Source organism: Staurois parvus, unplaced genomic scaffold (genome assembly GCF_062004578.1).
Source record: "Staurois parvus isolate SC_StPar_1 unplaced genomic scaffold, SC_StPar_1.0 ptg000287l, whole genome shotgun sequence".
Classification (NCBI taxonomy): Eukaryota; Metazoa; Chordata; class Amphibia; order Anura; family Ranidae; genus Staurois; species Staurois parvus.
This window is the reverse complement of record NW_028318083.1, coordinates 19,900,131-19,916,665: the sequence shown is the minus strand read 5'-3', so window position 1 is coordinate 19,916,665 and position 16,535 is coordinate 19,900,131. Positions and strand designations below refer to the sequence as shown.

General features: G+C 39.0%; 1 protein-coding gene across 4 annotated transcripts in view; it reads right to left on the bottom strand.

Moving 5' to 3' along the window:
- ATXN1 (ataxin 1) overlaps nt 1-16,535 on the bottom strand; it is a 378,441-nt gene that overhangs the window by 63,899 nt on the left and 298,007 nt on the right. For all 4 annotated transcript variants that reach the window (XM_089682288.1, XM_089682287.1, XM_089682290.1 and 1 more), the window contains exon 5: nt 9,815-9,936. The gene's annotated coding sequence lies outside the window, so the exon portion shown is untranslated. The remainder of the gene's footprint in view (nt 1-9,814; nt 9,937-16,535) is intronic.

Sequence of the window (16,535 nt, the reverse complement as noted above, 5' to 3'; positions counted from 1 at the left end):
TTTTGCGCCATAGTCGCTCCAGGGCACGACTGTGTCATTTGAGGGTTTTGGTGTGATCAGTCTGCCAGGACTGGAGCGGTCGGGGTCTGATGTTGTGTGTGGTTAAAAAAATATTTTTTTATAATGTATTTAAATTGAAACTTCACTCTCACAATCAACATTGACTAAGTTTAATCATTATGCTGCTAGCATTATTAAATTGATAGGAAAGAAATGTATATCCTATTTAACCTTTTTGTTTACATTTTTTTCAGTTATTTCCTGGTTTCCAGGCCTAAGAAAATTGTGTCATTCATCCCAGGAGTCTTCAAGAGGGGAGAAGGGGTTTTGTCCACTAAGCACACCATCATGCACGCATGCATGCATGCCAGAAATATTTTCAGGAAATAAATGCTGCATGATTCATCTGCCCTTACTCAAGATGGCCACAGCCAGAAATGCTAGGGGAGTGTTTTTTAATGCGATTTCTTAGCAAAATATAGTATAGAGACATGGATGAATACGTTTTCTTTGAATATTAAAAATAATTTAAATAGATAATTTTGGTTTGCCGCACTCAGACGTAGTGTAGTTCCACTTTAAATATGTTCTTGCCAATATTCAAAGTTTGGGATTTTTTTATAACCCAGTTATAATTGGTGTTTCTTCAGAACTTTATTAAGGGTTTGATTGATAGATTCCAAGTTTCCAAAAATTATAATTCAGCAGCTAGAAAAAATTGCTGACTTTTAAGAAACAGACACTCACCTGTTCAGGAATCCAGCACCATCTTCACCCAGTCCGGTTCTTTTCCAGTCTTCAGGTCCCTGGCGTTGGCATGTTAACTGTGGGAGCTGGCTGTGACTCCTTGCATTTTCACAGCCAACTCCCACTGCAGATGTGCAAGCCACACTGCACCCTGTGAATGGTTTTGAAGCCTCCAGGCTGGGCAGGGAGGGGGAAATTGCCTCAAGATTGCATGCAGAATGCTTAGGAGCATGAGCGGGTACCTGTCAAATTAGGTACCCGCTCCCCCCACCCAAAAAAAAATATTGCAGGACTATTCCCTTTTTGGGTGAAGTTCCACTTTAAAATCACGTGACGTTAATTGCACACTGATAGTCTCCATTCAAACTTCTGAAGACAAATGCTTACAGCAGATTTTATAGCAATTGGGTTGAATAAATAATTGAATATGTTTATAGAACAGAAATAAAATCCTAATTAACATTTTTTAATTCTAGGTTGTAACATTTCAAATTGTTGAAGTGTTCAAGGGAGTGAATAGCTTTTAAAACTATTTCCAGCTCAAATGATTAGGTCCCAGGGGTGGGGCGAAACATGTACTGGGCATGGCTTGAATGAATTTAGCTGAGGCTGCTTTTACCTGCTAACCACTCGGACCAGGTGAGGTGAGTGGCGGCTGGGCTATCTCTTCCTATTTCTACAGCATGTTTGGGGTCTGGATGAATCTTTCCCAAGCCCGCACCCTTACCAGTCAGCGGCATCCAATTCATTGGACCTTGTTAGCCTGAGCAGGGGCCATCAAGCATTTATCATGGGTCTCACCTCCAGTTCATCTACAATCAACAAATACAAGCCCTACTCTCAAATGCTAAAAACAATAGATGGCCAGGTCAAGCCTGAAGGTAAACCTCTACATTACCAGTCATTGAGAGCACTGTTTCAAATTATTTATTTAACCAGGAGAACCCTACCATGGAGTGGTGCTTTAGCTGGTAAAAACATAAAAGACACCGTGAGAAAAAGGTTCCTGTGTGCCTGATGACCATTGTCACTGGGACTGAAAGTAAGAGAAAATTGTAAATTTTAATTTGTTCCCATTACAGACATAGGAGACCTAACTAATCTTCTATGGAGGAAACTTACTCCAGTGACAACTGTCTAAGAAGGCATTTTCTCAATTTGCTGTTGTGTCTGTAGAACAGGAAGTTAAGAGAAATTTTCAGTAGGACATGGATGGCAAAAAAACGAAAACCTAACAGACTTTCTCTATCCAAAATTTCAAAAAGTCTTGGTTTTAGTTAAGCTTTCTTCAACATTGTTTCACATCCAAGCAGGCCCCCAATGCATTTGTTCAAGTAATTTATGCTGTCATGATGATATTTTAGTTGCTAGATACATTTATACCACATAAAGGTAAAATGTTTTAAAATGAATTCAACAAGCCAAAAAAGATTAAAAAATAAGTAACATAACCTTCAAGATGTCAAGCTTCTCTGCATGACATCCAATCCTTAGAAGATTCATAGTTGACTCCTTGATCTAGAATTTATTTTAGAATAATGTCTTTGTAAAATGTTACATAGTAGATTAGCCTTCTTATATAACACCTTCCAAGGTATGAAAGAAATACGTGTTTTATATTTGCTCAGTCAGGCAGTCATTTAGCATTCCATTGTTACAGGCTAATTATAAACTAGTGAAACCTCAGATTCCATTCTTGGGTTAGTGCCCAAGCAACACATTCTTACTTCCAGATATTTAAGACTATGCAAATACTTTTTGAAGAAATGGATTAACTGACGGAACTCTGGATTAAGCAAACAGCCACAGTTGTGCGAAGTCGCTGTACATACTGAATGGCCTCTATAATATTTTCTTTATTAATATTTAAATAGTATTTATTAATACTATCAGCAACTAATCATAATTTTTTAATGCTAATCTCAAATGTATCCACACAAAATAATATAATAAATCATTTTAATGATTTTTTAAATCAATTCTATATCGTGTAACAGAACACATCGATAAACAGACCTTTATTGTACTTTAGATCATTAATCAAATCATAAAATCAGAATTTGCATGTGCAAATGGACCTCTAAATATATGTAAAGAAGTTAATAAAAGCATGACTTCAAACAGGAGGTGTGAAGAGAAATAAGAAATCAAAATGGTCATATAGTATTTAAAAGATGTATGAACTACTACCATACAATTGTGTGTTTCTCTTTTAACTCATACCTGTGGCATTTCAGCAGTCATAGACAAAGCCATGTACTAATAAATTCCACTCAGAATTAAATCTGATTTTTAGAGTGTCAGATCTCTGCCACGGCAAGAGTGCAGAGACTACTGAGGTATTGCTCATATCTTTTTCGTGGAATGAGGTGTACCTTAAAGAGTTCTGGCAAGTGTTCCATATCAATTAGCATCAGAAAATGTTAATTGCCTTGCTGTGCTTGACTTAAAGAGGATCTTAAACAACATGTCGCCCATTTAACCACACATCCTCTAATAGGACCCATGCCGAAATGGATAGATATGTTCTGATATCTTCACTCTTCTAATGGGCCACCCTGGGTTCACCCCTGGTCTTACTGATCCTTCATTTGTATCACAATATCCACAATAGTCATGTGTGCCTCTCAATGGTTATGAGCTCATACCTGGATTTTGTCTGTCAAATTACTGTCCAGCCAGGCATCTCTCAGACTGGACTTCTGGAGGGCACTGCAGATCTCCCATTTCTTGAGATCTCTGCCTTGGCCCATGCTCTTTCCTAAGCAATTACACTCTTTTGAGGAGCTCTGCTTATGCGACGGTCTGATTCGTTGCTGTAGGATATTGTAATTTGAGAAATATATATATATATATATATATATACATACATACACAGTATCTCACAGAAGTGAGTACACCCCTCACATTTTTGTGCATATTTTATTATATCTTTTCATGTGACAACATTGAAGAAATGACACTTTGCTACAATGTAAAGTAGTGAGTGTACAGCTTATATAACAGTGTAAATTTGCTGTCCCCTCAAAATAACTGAGTTGGGCCCAATTAGCCACTTTCCCTCCCCAGTGTCATGTGACTCATTAGTGTTGCAAGGTCTCAGATGTGAATGGGGAGCAGGTGTGTTAAATTTGGTGTTATCGCTCTCACTCTCATACTGGTCACTGTAAGTTCAACGTGGCACCTCATGGCAAAGAACTCCCTGAGGATCTGAAAAAAAAAGAATTGTTGCTCTACATATAGATGGCCTAGGCTATAAGAAGATTGCCAAGACCCTGAAACTGAGCTGCAGCACGGTGGCAAGACTGTACTGCGGTTTAACAGGACAGGTTCCACTCAGAACAGGTCTCGCCATGGTCGACCAAAGAAGTTGAGTGCACATGCTCAGCGTCATAGCCAGAGGTTGTCTTTGGGAAATAGACGTATGAGTGCTGCCAGCATTGCTGCAGAGGATGAAGATGATGATGCACAAGAAACAGTTTGCTGAAGACAAGCAGACTAAGGACATGGATTACTGGAAGCATGTCCTGTGGGCTTATGAGACCAAGATAAACTGATTTGGTTCAGATGGTGTCAAGCGTGTGTGGTGGCAACCACATGAGGAGTACAAAGACAAGTGTGTATTGTCTACAGTCAAGCATGGTGGTGGAAGTGTCATGGTCTGGGCCTGCATGAGTGCTGCCGGCACTGGGGAGCTGCAGTTCATTGAGGGAACCATGAATGCCAACATGTACTGTGACATACTGAAGCAGAGCATGGTCCCCTCCCTTTGGAGACTGGGCCGCAGGGCAGTATTCCAACATGATAATGACCCCAAACACACCTCCAAGACGACCACTGCCTTGCTAAAGAAGCTGAGGTGATGGACTGGCCAAGCATGTCTCCAGACTTAAACCCTATTGAGTATCTGTAGGGCATCCTCAAATGGAAGGTGGAGGAGCGCAAGGTCTCTAACATTCACAAGATCTGTGATGCTGTCCTGGAGGAGTGGAAGAGGACACCAGTGGCAACCTGTAAAGCTTTGGTGAACTCCGTGCCCAAGAGGGTTAAGGCAGTGCTGGAAAATAATGGTGGCCACACAAAATATTGACACTTTAGGCCCAATTTGGACATTTTCACTTAGGGGTGTACTCACTTTTGTTGCCAGCGGTTTAGACATTAATGGCTTTGTGTTATTTTGAGGGGACAGCAAGTCTACACTGTTATACAAGCTGTACACTCACTACATTACATTGTAGCAAAGTGTCATTTCTTCAATGTTGTCACATGAAAGGATATTATAAAATATTTACAAAAATGTGAGGTGTGTACTCACTACTGTGAGATACTGTACATATATATATATATATATATATATATACTGTACGTTGTGTATTTTCACGTTATTGAGCAGGCCAGCATAGGACTGAGCTAGATGTATTTTACACAACAAAAACATAGCCAAGTTCTCTTTGCTATGTTAATTTTATGAAATATCACTTTGGCACTTGGGGGCAATTCAAAGGAGGTAATTTGCAAACTTGCAAAGGTGATAACATGCAGATAGCTCAGTTAGACTTGAAAGGACTTGGTCAACATCTACTATCTAATAACATGAAAAGGGGTATTAAGTATGGTAAATAGCATTCTTCAAAGGGTAACTTGTTTATCTAATTAATAGTAAAAGAATGTAGTTTAGGAAATATCTGGACAACTTTGATTAGAATTATGACTGCATCTGTCCAAGCCCAAAAGGCATTACCTGTCACCCAGAAGATCAAAGGGGCTACTAAAAGAGGCCAATCAGAGTGCTTGTCATTATACTGAATTGGGAGAATGTGTATATTCGGGAAGGTTCTTTTGGTTAAGTTGTGACAGGAGAAAGTGAGTCCTCTGAGGGTTTCTGATGGTTGCATGAATATTCTAAATACCCTGTCATCTGCCTTGTCTGTACCTCTGTTTGTGAACTGTCGCTGAACTGATTAAATGCATCTCTCTGGAAAAGAACTGTTGGACTAGTTGCTGTGGGAAAAGTACATTTATAAATATACATCGTCATCCGTTCTGTTTTATGGATTATCGTTGAGCCCATTAAATCTCTTTCTGGAGGAGAAACGCTATAGTTACCTACATTAATATAAGACAACAGATATTTCAATATACTACAGTTGTTCCGTTCTACCCCATACAAAGCCTTGTTGGATTTTCATGCCACATCAGATCCGCCTTATATAGTGAAATGGGAGAGAGGCCTGCAAGTCACTTTTTCCGACATCCAAAAGGAACATATACTCTTCTTTGCACGTAAGTCCTCCCTTTGCAGTAAATATCAGGAGACTACTTAAAAAATACCTACACGCTAGTATAGAACTCAATCTGTTCTAGCCAAATTGTCCCCTACAAATCAGACAGATGCTGGCGATGTGGCCCGCACAAGGGTACCATCCTGCATATTTTCTGGGACTGCCCCAAGCTGCGTCCCTTTTGACAATCGCTGCTTGAATTTATCCAAAAATTCACAGACATCTCCCTACAGGATTCTACTTAATTTGATACCTTTATCCAGGAAATGGTATCATAAATCTCTTCTAAAACACCTCCTCAATGCAGCATGGGCCTGTATCCTTTGTATGTGGAAACAACAGTCTGTTCCAAAAATGGCCCAATGGCTCACAAGAGTGGCTCAAAAGCAAATGGAAAACCTGACTTTCACTCTGCGGGACAAATCATAGGCACATAAGACCAGATGGTTCTGTTGGGACCTTTTTCCTCTCTCCAACGAACTCCTCCAATATTAACTTGTGCCACTTACTGGTGGCATGTTATGCGTAACTGGTATGGGTTGATTCTGCTCCTATGGTGGTGATCCCTTTTCTTTTCCATTCCCCTCCCCCTCCTTTTTTCCTTTTTCCTCCTCCTCCTCCTTCCTTCCCTTATTTCTATTTTCTATCCAACCACCTATCACAAAAATTGTTTTTGGTGTGCACAAACTCCAGCTGGACCCCCTGCATTTGACTTCACTCCATTACTGATAGTCTCTTCTGGGAATCAGGAAGACTTTCTTTGTATCTCAAAATAGACTCTGATGTATCCTCCATGGGGGCTCCTTCAGTTCTCCTCTGAATATCCCTGACTACTTGTTGACTTTGCCATGCGCCTTAGTTTAGTTTACGATGGACTTTCACTGTGCTTGCTCATTGATTGCCTTGCAGAATTTATCTGCCTCCTTGATGTACCTCTTGTACCATATCATTTGCTGTTATGTATGTAAAGTCTACGATTTATTGTATTTGCTGCACATCTTTAAATTAAAAAAAAGAGGATCTTCACCCTAGAAAGAAAAAATTAATAGTCAGCAGCTACAAATACTTTAGCTACTGCCTTTTAATAAAAGGATACTTACCTGTCCAGGGATCCAGCACTGTCCTCTTCTGGGTCAGTTCTTTACCAGTCCACAGCACTAGCATGTGTATTGTGAGAAGCCAGCTGTGACTCTTTGTTACTTCACAGCCAGATTCCCACTGGTCAAGAGCGTGCCGCACTGCACTTTGGGAATGACCCTGCAACCTTCTGGGACTTGTGATGTGCCCCAGAATGCTGTGGACAAAGAGAGGGGGGCCAAAGTTATGCTCAGATCGCATGTGCCAAATGTGGTAGAAGAGGGGGGAAGAGAACATAAAATGGAGCTTCTCCTTATGCGTGAAAATTCGCTTTAATTATTTTTAGGTTACACACCCACAACAGGTATACTGCAAATGAGTATCAGAGAAGTGTGAGAATTACTTACATATGCATACTTGTTACAGGTCAGTCACACAGAAAGCTTCAGCATGAATGTCAGGTAACTAGCATTCTCAAAAGGAAAGTTCAGCAATGGCAGCTTTCAATATTCTCACATGATAGATTCCCTTTAAAAAAAATATATGCATAGCCTACATCATTACATAAAATAACTAAATACAAATCTGGGCAGCGCAGTGGCTAAGTGGTTAGCAGTTTCACCTAGTAGCACTAGGGTTGTTGGTTCAAATCGAAACCAGGGCACTACCGGCCTGGAGTTTGTATTTTCTCCCTGTGCCTGCGTGGGTTTCCTCCAGGTACTCGGGTTTCCTCCCACACTCCAAAGACATGCTGGTAGGTTAATGGGATCCTGTCTAAATTGGCCCTAGTATGTGAGTTAGGGACATTAGATTGTAAGCTCCTTGAGGGCAGGGACTGATGTGAATGCACAATATTGAGTATATGTAAAGTGCTGCGTAAACTGATGGCACTATATAAGTAACTGTAATAAATAAAATCTGTAGTTGCATAGAACGGCTTCGACCATATTTATTCTGTTGGAATACAAGTAAAACAATATGCACAATTCAGCTGCCCTACAAACATCAAACAGCAGGATATCCACCTAACCCAGATATAAACAAAGACATTCATATAATTTTAAGACACAGCTTAGACTGCAAATGTAAGACAAATGTGGGTCATTAAAAGTATAAATGCAAGCTTAACATGTTAAAGGCTGTGAGCACAGAGGATAGCATTTGTCATTCTAATAGCATGATCTTTAAGGAACTTTAGTCTGACAAAGCACATTTTCTTTTTCGCAAAGGGAAGTAAGCAGTTTTGTTCTTTCTGGCTACTTGGCTAAGTAGCACAGGTTTCCATGTGGCACGTGAGAGAGCTGAGAGAAAGAGGAGCTGTGTAGCATCATGTTGTGCAGGGCCTATGACTAAGGAAACACAATATAAAGTTTTGGATACCTTTGATACATACAGATGTACACAACTCAACCTGCAGTGGCAGATCTGAAAAGTCGTCTTATGTTTCTGGGTACCTCTTGCAATAAACTCTATCCCGTGACTCCAGTTACCCACTTCTGCTGATGAGTGCAGCTCCAGGATATTTATCTGCAATATCCACCACTACTGGATACTATATCATCCAGATAACAGAGATTTCACTGCAATTCCCCTAGTTCCCCTTTTCACAAAAGTTAAAAGATGAACTAACCACACTTTCCATGATCTCATCTTCTGTTGCCCTGTACAGGCAGTATAACAGTCCAACACTTTAAAATTTCACAAAATAGTGCTGGAGGCTGTATAGCAACATTTTGCTTGCATTGTTAAGTGCTCGTTGTTTAGCTCTGACCATGTGACTACCCCGATCAATCAGATTAGCGTGGTTACATGGCCAGAGCTGGAGGATGACAAAGGAGCCTCAAAAGTATTCTCATTGGCCTGTGCAGTTACATAGCCAGCAATGACCTATCAGCGCTCACCAGTGCTTGCATTACGCTGTTACACAGCCGCCAGGGCTGCGTAGTAATGTTTTAAAGTGCCAGATTGTTTTTATTGGCTCGAGAAGGAAGGGAAAGATGGAGTCATAAAAGGTACATGCAGCATGGACCAGAGGGATGGGTAGGGTGTTGTGAGTTAGTTCACCTCTTCAATTTTTGTGAAAAGCAAACTAAACCTTTAATGCTTCTGTATGACAGCCTAAAAAAGTACCAAATCCACGTGAAGCCTTGTGAAATAAAAAAAACGTCCTTTACCTGCCCTGAGTCAAATCATCCTTTTTTGTGTCTCAGATGACACTGCAGAAGTTTTCAGCAAGAGAGGCAGTGGTGTCAATTCAGAAAGCAGTGGGCAGTACTATGTGTGGACAGGAGCTAACATGTAAGCTGTAGACTTGTGAATCAGTAGTGATAATGCTGATAGCTATGCCCCCTGCAACATTTTTTTATCCCACCCACCTTACATGAGAGTGGCAACTCAAAGCTCTGAATTCAGAAGCAGTGCAGCATTGTTGCCACCATAGAAGGAAGCAGCATCAGATGGAGTTCACTGGCAGGCTCAACATGTATTTGTGGGACTTTACAGATGGACAAAGTGAACATTTCAAGTGCGGTAATGAAGTCTCACAAACCTCACCAATATAATTGCATTCTATGCAGGGGAGGTTTTTGGATTGCTGTGCGAAATCATTTTCTGTGTACATTCTCCCATTTAATACCTTAAAACTGAAAAAGTATAATACATTTATAGTGATGCTTGTACAAGAACAAAATATGACCCAGTCCACTTACAGCATTCACTGGGGCTGGTCTGTCTTCTGTTTCATAAGCGGTCCACCCCAGATCCAGTAGAAGAAATGGTTAATTCTCTTGCAGCAGTTTCCAGTGCTCCCTTTATTCACATAAATAAATACCTAAACAAAAAAAACAAAAGAGGAGATAACTGCATTTAATTGCTTAACATATTAGCAGCAGACTCCAACTGATTGCTGGACCAAATGCATTTTAATGAGAGTACTGAATGCAGGACCTAATGTGCAGTTCACAGCCATATGAAATCCATCAGTGAAAGCAGAGGGATAATACACAGAGAGGGCCCTCTTATACAGCGCCTTTTATTCTAAAACAGCACATTGTGTACCCAACAGCATGCGGCATAAGCTTTTCATTACCACATCTTTCACTGCTTATTTCTCATTAAAATTATACCAGGACACACAGGATTAAAACAAAATTTTTTATTAATGTAGTTAAAAATCAATGCTAATTATTGTTTAGTGGTTAATTTAATTACTCACTATGAAAAAAAGCAGATCCAGAGGACACCATTCTGCCTAAATATTGTCACGATTTTATTTCTCTCAAAGATATATTGAAAAAAAGAAATGATGTTTTACAGATTTCTTTTCTTTAGGTAAGAGATTTTAAACACCATAAGGTCATCAAGGCAGCTGCCATTGTACAGGAGCTGAAAAAGGCCTACAGGTGTGCCTTATAAACATGAATACAGTCAAGTCAGTTTACTGGATATTAATGTGTTTTCTTTTTGTGTATCATACATGGCTGTGCTAAGTTACAGCACAGTCTTACCAGGTCATGCAAATACTAGGAGGCCCAGGAAGAATTTGCTTTAGAATCTACCAGGGGCATTGCTAAGGTTCTAAAACTCTACGGGTACGCATAGTCACCTGGACTGATATGTCAAGTTTGCATCATAGCATAATGAAAAATAGGTGAAGGTGTCCTTTGTCACACATAGAAACTCATCTACCTTCTCTTTGGTGTTTTCTTCATGTGAGTTGAAAGTGGCGTGACAACTTGTCCCCAAGAAGCATGTGCTTGGTGCCCTGGGTTTAAAGGTAGAGGGTGCAAGGACATCGAGTTTCCTTTAACCCAAGAGAGGACTAGAACTTGCTGGATATAGAGTGCTGCAGTGAGAACAGATTTTCATTTTATAAAAAAATTAAAAAAAACTAGAGTTGTACTTCAATTCTTGTTTCTATATTTACTTTTCTGTTAAATTGTCTAAAATTGAGAAGAATAATAACAGTTTTCAGTTACCCACTTGCCCTCCAAAGAATTTACCTCCCTTCCAGAACAGGCTATTTTTTTGCATTAAGGCGCTGTGTTACGTTAACTGACAATTGCACGGTCATGCAACGCTGCACCCAAATGAAATTTGCATCATTTTTCCCACAAATAGAGATTTCATTTGGTGATATTTGATCACCTGTGCATTTTTAATTGTTTGCGCTTTTAAAAAAAAGACCGACAATTTTGAGAAAAAAACAATATTTTTGACATTTTGCTATTAAACATGTTCAGTAAAAAAATTTAAAAAATCAACTTTTGTCATAAATTTAGGTCAAAATGTTCTCTGCTACATGTCTTTGCTAAAAAAAATCCCAATACGTGTAAATTAATTGGTTTACGTGAAAGTTATGTTTTCAAAAGGCGGTATATATACTGGGATTTATTATTTATATTATATTTTTTATATTTACTAGTAATGGCGGCGATCAGCGACTTATAGCGGGACCGCGGTGGGCATTCTGACACTGGGGGGAACTGACTTGGTATCACTGACATCCCAATGACACCAATATAGTAATCAGTGCTAATAAAAAACACCGTACCAATGGCACTGGGCGATCAAAGGGTTAACTGTGTGTGTTTTACTAGGGGCTGTGTCTGTGTGTTTTACTGTAAGCACACTGCTTTGCATGGCTGTGCTATGCACAAGCATGCAAAGCAGTGTGCAGGAACTGACAGGGGAAATAACTGTTTTGTTTACAAAAAGTCCCCCCCCCATCGGAGATCACTGGACGCCGGCGAGTAATCATTGGCTGGGACCCGAAATGGCGGCACCTTGCACGTGCCCCCTATCCGTAAATGCAAAATCATGTGTATATACGTGATTTTGTGCACCGTGCCGCCCTGTAGCAGTACTTCTGTTATAGGGTGGACGGGAAGCTGTTAAAGTGAATGCATAGTATTTTGAAGGTGTATATCCAGCCAAGGCGTTAATTCTTAGTTTTGGCTAAGCCTCGTACACACAACATTTTTTCCGTTCAGTCCAGCGGGCTGATTGAAAAAAACCTGACAGATCGCTGTACTAACACAGGCCGATATTCGGCCGATGTATACTTAGCTTTAGAATAGGGAAAATGCAGACCTCTGTGGGGTTTATAATGCTATTTAGGGCTTCATTAGATTTTCCTTCATTTACTTTAAAAGTCATAACAGAAAGCAAGGGAAAGTCTGTAATAGGGACTACGACAGCAACAGAAAGCAGTTCTAGCATTCCTCTACTTTAACTTTTTTAAGAAATAGTTTTTGTGTAGAATTTTCACTTTCTACCTGGTGAAACTGTTATCACTGGGAAAATAAAAAGGGGAAATCTCTCCAGAGCATCGGATAGCAAATAAAATCCACTGTAAGAAAAAAAAAAAGAAAACAGTTTTGGCTGGACATACACTTGCTGAAAGTTAAAATAAAATTGACAAAAACATTACAGTTTATCTTTATACAAACAATTTATTCTATGGTGCATGAATATGTGCTGCTTGATTTTGGTTTTTTTTTTAAATGTGCATTTTCAGCATTAAAAGCTTCTGATCTCCCCAAGACTTCCCTGGTAAACAGTTAGATTCACAGTTCTTAATATATGAATTATGCAAACTGCAATACCACTTTTCACCAGAAAGAATGCTCTAGGTCACATCTGAATGCAAAGCTCTCATGAACAAAACTGGCCCATGGGAGAGGAGATTCCATTACCGTGCTACACGTCTGTGTCTAAAGTAGCAGTTCACTCTTCCATTATAGCCAAAACCCTTTTAAATTTTTGTTTACAGGAAAAAAGAGCTTTAAAAAATCAGTAAATGTACTCCACTTGAAATGATCACTCAAGAAATTCAAATTACGTATTTTTTTTGTGCCAGGGTTATATGCCATGACTCTGAAGCAAGATGTTCATGGAAATGACTTAAATGTTGGATACTAGGAGAGCTCCAGAGGAAAAAAATGATATGTTACTGGTGCTTTTGCTTGCAGCAGAGATTTTGAAGGTTGTCTACAAGATGTCAGAGCTCACATTTGTACAACTTGGAATTGATAACTGCATCTCAAATCCTTCATGACAAGGCTGAAAAGGATAATCCAGAGAGATGCATTTGCTATCCTTGCTCACATCATGATGATATTTAATAAAGTCAGACATGACAATTCTACATTGTAGATAGTAATTTTAAAAATCTATTCTGTCAAAAATGTGATTCATCGCTGCATTGTAACTAATCACTGTAGAAACTAGCCATTGTTTGTTAGGGATAGACAGTGTTAAATGGAACACTACTTTATGTTCTCCTAATGAAGGCCAATACTTCAACTATTAACATATGGCAGTTTTACTGGGATGGATGAATAAAGAGTACTTGTCCAAGGTGAAAGTTCCCCACCTGGAACAAAAATATATTTGAAATATATTTTAAAAGTATTCTTCCCATATATTTGAAATGCTACAATTTTGGCCATATTCAATATATTTCAAAATATATTACAATAAATATAAATATATATAATGCATGTTGAAATGCATTTTTATTACAAAATATATGAAAAATATTTTTAAAAAATACATTTCAAATATACTGTATGTCTTTAAAAATACAAATCTACATTTTTGGAATGCATTTACAAATATATGTAAAAATATATGTTAAAATGACTTTTTTATATGTTAAAAAAATCTATAGAATATATTTTAAAAATATATTTTTTAAAAATATATTCTTCAGTTTTTTTAACATATAAAAAGTTTACCAAAGGCCGATACCAAGACCAGTTCAGGTACTTACACTAGATATATTTAAAAATGTTTTAAAATACATAACTGCATTCATAGTGTTATTAGATCTACCAGAGGTTCAGCTTTAAACCAAAATAACCATAGACTTATATACCATGCCAATGGAAAAGACAGAGAAATTGGTGAATGCTTCATTCATTTGATGTAGAAGAAAAAATACACTTTCTTGACAAAGAAAGTCTTTAAAATTGATAGAAATGACGAAAGTTAAAAGTCATCAATCACTAGCACTAATATTACTCACATACACTCACCGGCCACTTTTTTAAGTACACCTTGCTAGTGCCAAGAAAATATCCCCCACACCATGACATCACCAGCACCAACCTGAACCATTGATACAAGGTAGGATGGATCCATGCTTTGATGTTGTATACACCAAATTCCGAACGTACCATCTGAATGTCACAGCAGCCAGTTTGTCCCTTCTCCTCTGACCTCTGATATCAACAAGGCATTTTAATCCACACAACTGCCACTCACTGGATATTTTCTCTTTTTCAGATAATTCTCTGTTAACCCAGAGATGGTTGTGCGTAACAATCCCAGTAGATCAGCAGTTTTTAAAATACTCAGACCAGCCCGTTTGGTACCAACAACCATGTTATGTTAAAAGTCACTTAAATCCCCTTTCTTCCCCATTCTGATAATCAGTTTGAACTTCAGCAAGTTGTCTTCACCACGCCTACATGCCTAAATGCTTTCAGTTGCTGCCATGTGATTGGCTGATTAGCAATTTGTGTACCTAATAAAGTGGCCGATGTGTATATTTATGTCCATACAAATGCCAAATCACAGATGCAGCCATACCACAACATGTTACTGCACACTCAGCTACATAAACTGTCTTTTAAAGAGTGGTACATTTGGGGTATCTTATTTTCCATAAGTTAACATGCAAATGTACTAGATAAAGAAACCCTGTCACCTTTTAGCTTGACAATTAAATGCAGGCTGGTAATCTGTATTACATCAGTGGCATGGATATCTGAAGTGCCATATTTTTTGAGAATTACATGCGGATGTCCTTGTTTAGAAGTGTTAAATTGCTGCAAACGTCAGTACTTCTGTAGGTACATGCAAAGGCGATCGCCAATCTGTGTTTATTTCTGTGACTAAAAGGTGATAACAGGATATATATATATATATATATATATATATATAAATTTTCAGACCCAATTTTGATCAACTTTGTGATATATACCAACAATGCTAAGTGCCTAATTGCATGTTTTGCATGTTTACATTTATGTAAAATTTTTTGTTTGGGCCAAGCTGGCCCGAATGAACTATTTCCTTTACTAATTGTTGCGCCTGCTGTAGGTGCTGTATAAACTGTATGTAACATCAGCCTAATATAGTATACAGCACTGTCTTCTGGAAGTGGTATGGGGACTTCCCATTTGCTGTTGAAACAAAATCAAGTCAGGCTGGGCACTGCTTAGCCATTCACGAGAAGCCTTGTATTTTATCAGTGAATGTAAGGCTTCCTCTGATTGGATGAGCTACAGAGGCTGGGAGATGACATCACTATTGTTAACTCAGAGTAAGCCAATACATTTTTTTAATGTGGCTACATTTCTGGAGTTCAGCTTTAGGGTCTCAGAGTCTGTATCTTTGCAAAACAAGTCAGCAATGGCAGTTCCTATATTTTTATTCTCACCAAGCAAATCTCATAAAGTAAGCAAAAAGCGCCATTTGCTTTCCCTGAATGGGTCACATCCTCCTTTCGTTGTGTCTCATACACTGTCCCTCCCAGACACTGCAGCTCATCAAGGAGAGTTTCAGTAAGAGAGGCTGTTCTGTCAATCCAGAAAGTAGTTGGTAAGGCTAGATGTGGCCTGATGTGATTTTTTCATCCCACTGTGGAAGTGGAAGTGGTAGTGGAAGCAGGCACAGCCTACATGGTAATGTTGCTCCCAGTTCAGGAAAAGTGCAGTATCATTACCACACCATCATGGGAAGAAGCATTAGATACACCTACGATCAAGAATTGTTGACTTGCATGAAGCTGGAAAGGGTTACAAAAGTATCTCCAAAAGCCTTGATGTTCATGTGTCCAGGGTAAGACAGACTGTCTACAAATGGAGAAAGTTTAGCACTGTTGCTACTCTCCCTAGGCGTGGTCGTCCTATAAAAATGACTGCAAGAGCATAGCGCAGAATGCTGCATGAGGTAAAGAAGAATCCCAGAGTGTCAGCTAAAGACCTACAGAAATCTCTGGCACATGCTAACATTTTTGTTGACACATCTACAATAAGGAAAACATTAAACAAGAATGGAGTACACCACAGAGGAAGCCATTGCTGTCCAAAAAGAATATTGCAGCACGTTTGAAGTTTGCAAAAGAGCACCTGGATGTTCCACAGCACTACTGGCAAAATATACTGTGGACAGATGAAACCAAGATTGAGTTGTTTGGGAAGAACACACAACACTATGTGTGGAGAAAAAAAGGCACAACACACCAACATCAAAACCTCATCCCCACTGTAAAACATGGCGGAGGGAGCTGCTTTGCTGCCTCAGGACCTGGACGGATTGTTGTCATTGATGGGAAAATGAATTCCAGAGTTTATCAAGACATTTTTCAGGAAAACATATGACCATCTGTCCGCCAACTGAAGCTCCGCAGAGGATGGG